The 4,964-nt window shown below is 37.4% G+C and overlaps 1 long non-coding RNA gene across 1 annotated transcript; it reads right to left on the bottom strand.

Moving 5' to 3' along the window:
* Window positions 1–1,798: 1,798 nt before the first annotated feature.
* Window positions 1,799–4,257, bottom strand: LOC122789620. Its single transcript, XR_006362844.1, has 3 exons — window positions 4,146–4,257; window positions 2,269–2,453; window positions 1,799–2,006 (listed from the first exon to the last, which is right to left on the bottom strand). It is a non-coding gene; the product is annotated as an uncharacterized LOC122789620 (long non-coding RNA).
* Window positions 4,258–4,964: the final 707 nt, after the last annotated feature.

Below are 4,964 nucleotides of genomic sequence, written 5' to 3'. Positions count from 1 at the left end.
CCTTACATTCGATTGTTTGTTCTACAGCTAAAAACTGAATATTAGTATGTGAATCAAAAGTTTTTCTATATCTGTCTACTTATACATGTATCAAAGTATCTCATAATATATGTACACATACACAGACATATGTGTGTGTGTGTATATATATATATATATATATATATATATATATATATATATATATATAAAATAATTACACACAAAAATAATTGCATATACACACAAACATACATACATACACAGACATAATTGCATACACACACAGACATACACACAACGTTCAAATGCGTGTGTGTGTCCGGGTGTGTACTACAGTGCTATTATTAAGTCACAGATTCAAAAGCATCATTATTTTAGATACACTCAAATAAGAATGTTAATTTTTTTATGTACTTTTATTATAGTCTGGAAATCAAGGTTATACATGGATGAAGACTGAACCACTGACATGGATTACACAGGGCTGAAAAAGAGCATAAAAAGAAAATTTTGATAGATATTCAGGGTATCGTTTAAAGTTCAGTTTTCACTGACATATAAATTAATTAAGTAAGCAGACATGAATTCACATTTATAAATCATCGAATCTTGATGGCCGGAATCCAGTGTAGGTCCCCTGAGGATCAGGATACTTATCCCTGATGCACCATATACAGCAGCTTGGGATGGGTCTTCTTACTCTACTTCCAAGCCTGCCATACCTCCACACTGTGAACTGCTGGTATGCAGTGTGATGGTTGCGCTTATTCTCATCTGCTTCCTGTGGTAGACCAAATACAGCACTACGATAGGCATGCGCAACTTGAAGAACACTTCTGGGTAGAATACATTCCAGCATTTCCTGTGGATAACAAGTAACAGTTAATTACGAGTTATTCTGGATAAACACAACGAAAAAATGGCATGAAATGACTCATCACATGGAAGGCATGACATTTGGACACATGTCAATAAAATAAAGCCATGTCCATAAGATGTAATGTACTTGTGAGCAGTACAGTACAATGACATATACCCAGGCCATTCTGAATAATGACCATGCATGACTTCATTAAGTTCAGGTGTGCCTTGTAAAACATAAGTGATGGACCAATCATCCATAAATTTTTGGTTAGTTTACTCACGTAAAGTCTGAATGTGATGATTATGTAGTTATGCAGCAGTATGTAATTGACACATCCAAGGCAAAAACATACTGTCAGTTACATTTAGCTTTTATTTGAATCAGTTAAATCAGCTTACTCATGAATAGACACTGGTATACATAAGCTGATTGGTGCACGGAGCCTTCATATTCTCATCCTGTCTGTTAACCGTCTGTTTCCTGTGTTGTTAGATGCAGTGCCACCTATGCTGATGCAATGGACTAAATCTCACTCACAGGTGAAGCTTTGACTGGTGGCTTATTAAACATAATTGATGCAATGCATTACAACAAAGGGATGAGATACAAAAACCTTGTGAAGTACTGTCAAGTCTGCCCACAGAAATTTCAATGCAATTGCACGAAATATGCAATCTATGTGAATTACTGGAGTATTGAACACATTTAATTGTAGAGTGGTGGACTGATTTAGTAATGCACATATGTATCATTAGTAGACTTAACTGAAAATGAAAATCAACAAGGATGCCAACATATGCACAGTGCTGACAAAACCTCACCTAATTCCATACATTTCATTAAAAAGGTATCCTGTTTAGCGGTAAATCGATATACTAGGCACTATAATTAACACTGTATCTTAGTTACTTACCTGCAGAACTGATATGCAGTCTTGTAATTCATAACTGCAGCAAACACTCTCCACTTCAGTAGGCATTACTCGACAGTTGGTGCAAACACACCATTCAGGAACACTGTGGCTTGACGGTCTTGTAGATTGTTGGCTACAGGCATTTGAACTGGCCCGCAGAAGTTCACTGATAAGAGCTGGTTTCCTTTCAGCTATTCTGACACATAAACCTTGAAGCTCCTGTCTAGAAAGTGCTTCAATTTGATCCTAATCATAAAAAAAAACATTGCAATTAACCCACGAGGAGATACAAATTGGACACTGTTACATAGTGGTTGAGTAAAGCTGTCAGTCGAATACATATAGATGTAAGTTAGTTAATAAGTTTAGCACAGTGCTATACTTGCTTACTAAGCAGTAGGACATGTTTCTATGCTAAGTATATTAGTCTGTCATGTGTCAAAGAAATAATAATTAAAAGGGGAGGTCATGTGCATTGATCATATATAAAGTCAGGTAGCAGTAGTACCTTTAAGTGTCCAATGCTGTTTGCTGGTATTCTTCTTCTTCTGTTGCTTACATTGACACCCCCTCTAGTTGAATGTGCTCTTCGTTGCACCAGTTGTGAGTCGTGTTGATGATCTACTGATGTGCCGGCAGCAGATGGAAACTGTGATATTTTCATAGTGGATCCACTAGCAATAGCAATTTGACCTGTAAGGGCAATGGCATTGTTACTTTGCATGTTACACGTATGTTTAGAAAGTTTGCACAATTATTTCAATGAGGCAAAGTCATCACATAAACATATATAAACACTTTATGTAGTAAGTACTGATAATTATGTCTCTGACATGTTGTAGTAGTAAATCTACAGGTACTGCAGAAGAAATTTTACTCAGTCCTACTCTTGACACAATGTGCTGATTGAACTAACATTAGAACATGATGAAGCATGCAAGCCACCTTATGGAATAATTACCATTATTGTAAGTGTATGTTACTATCTGTCTACCTGTTATTGTATGCTGATATAGGAAACATACTACAAAAGACATGGATGATATCAGGGACATGCAAGAGCTGGAAAATTATTAATATATGGTGATTATAGATTATCTCAGTATTATTCCAGTTGTGTTAGTTTTCCAGTTGAGCCCCCCACGTAAGTATGCAGTCAAATGGCCTTTCCCATCCATGTATCAACCGAAGCTTTAATAGTACCATTAGTTCCATCAACATACAGCAGAGACCTGGAAGTATACACCACAAGACAATGAATAATGAGTACTGTGTAGTTCAGTGTGAAAAAATAAGTTGGTATTACTTTCTTACATACAGTTGCAGTTTCAGTACTATGTCAACTTTTGCTATGTGTATGTGGGGAAGCATCTACATGGGAAGGTGCTGCTCGCTAGTGGAAATGCAAAGTAGTCCATGCAGAAGTCATCTGTGTCTCACAGTAATTGGACAGCTTAGGTGCAATGAGTCGCTGCTGTGTGACAATGCCAGATGCTCTAGAAGTTGTATGAATCATTACTCCTCATACCAGTGTTAATTCTAATTACAAAACCAGTACCAGCTTTGCACTGGACTCAAGTATGGCATAGAATGATGTGACATTTGTCCAAGTTGATTAGAGAGCCAAGGGATGTGGCAGGCTGCAGTCTTAATAGATGTTCAGAAGCTTGAGTGGTGGAAGAGAAACATGACAGATGGTCATATGATTAGATTGGAAACTGTCCCTTAGAAGCTGTTTAAGCTAATGACAGCCTTAAATGTTCTGCCAATGGGTGTGTTGGTGGACTGGTGGATGGTAATAGTGTAGAAACTGTTCTTATGGGCAGTGTGATACAGTCAGTGTCAATGTGAAGGCAATGAACAGGTTACCACTTGGACAGTTCAAATAAATGTGAATACAGTACGAAAGCACAATTGGCACAATCACAATTATATTGGTGGTTGCTGAGAAATCAGGAAAGGTAATTGAGTGATTGAAAGAGTCTGTTTTGTCTGCAGAGACTCTTGTCACTGAATGACATACTGTAACTGCTTGAACAATTAACAGAGACCTTTTCCAAATACTTGACTACAGAAGACATTTGGCATAACTAACCTTGGAACAACTCTAGATTTCACATGGATCAGCATTGGCCATGAGAAGAAGTACTGAAATATGTTTGTGTAGTATCATACATACTGTGAGGTATGCAATGGCCTTTGACAGTCAATACCTCTTTTACATTTTTGGTCACAGTGCCAGATTCTGTGCAACCTTCACAGAGTTATTGTTGAACAGACCTCTCAATACCAATACCAGTTCAGCATTTCAGTAATACAAAGATGTAAGTTTAGCTGTAAAAAAAAATGAAAGAAAAGAGGTAATAAGGCAGATTAGTAACTCACTAAGTGCATGGTTTTGAACAATGTTTGGTTTTGTATGCTATATAGACTGAATCTACACATCTGAGTGAGGTCCCTGGAAACCCTGTGTTGCACAGGGAAATCGCGATGCATGCTTCATGACTAAAAGGCTAGTTGATGGTAGAGGTACTGGTGCAATTGTTGATTGAATCTGACGGGGATCCTCTGCAGCTAGTATAACTGGTGTGTTAACAGTACTGGTTGACTGACTGCAGTCATTTAAGAATAATATTTTTCTTAAAGATGTGAAATTAACCATATTCTTTTCTAACTTTCCTCCGTACGATTGTCCATCGGCAGTTGTTTCTGTTGAACTTATGATGGTACCTTAAAATAAAGAATATAATTGATCAAAGTAGATAGCTAAGTACATAAAGTGAAAAACAGGTAATAATGTAACATTTCTATCCTTAAAAGCTGTGCCTTCAAACTGAGGGGTGAAAGCGCTTAGTAGTATTTCATATGCAGCATTTACCGAGCTTAGGTAGATAAAAGGTCTTTGTGAATGCAAAGTGACAGTAGCCATAGCAGCATTTGGAAATATTCAGCATACAATAGAGTAGTTTTGGTACTGAGTCATGTTGATGAAGATGTGCACTTACACTTGTTTGCCTTGCTTGGTCTTGAGGTAGGTGCGATTAAGATGGATGTTATGGTCAATGGCTGCTAGATAATTGCATGCGCAATAGACAGGATATGAGTATCGTTTGGAGGCATACATTAAAATGTGCTGATGGAACTGTTCCACGTCTGCCGTGGTCCTGAGGAGGTTGGTTGGTAACAGGCCCCAAAAAAAATAAA

This window comes from Protopterus annectens, chromosome 15.part0, assembly GCF_019279795.1.
Source record: "Protopterus annectens isolate FY-2018-M chromosome 15.part0, PAN1.0, whole genome shotgun sequence".
Taxonomy (NCBI): domain Eukaryota; kingdom Metazoa; phylum Chordata; order Ceratodontiformes; family Protopteridae; genus Protopterus; species Protopterus annectens.
Note: the sequence above shows the minus strand (reverse complement) of the source record. Positions and strands in the feature narration are given on the sequence as shown.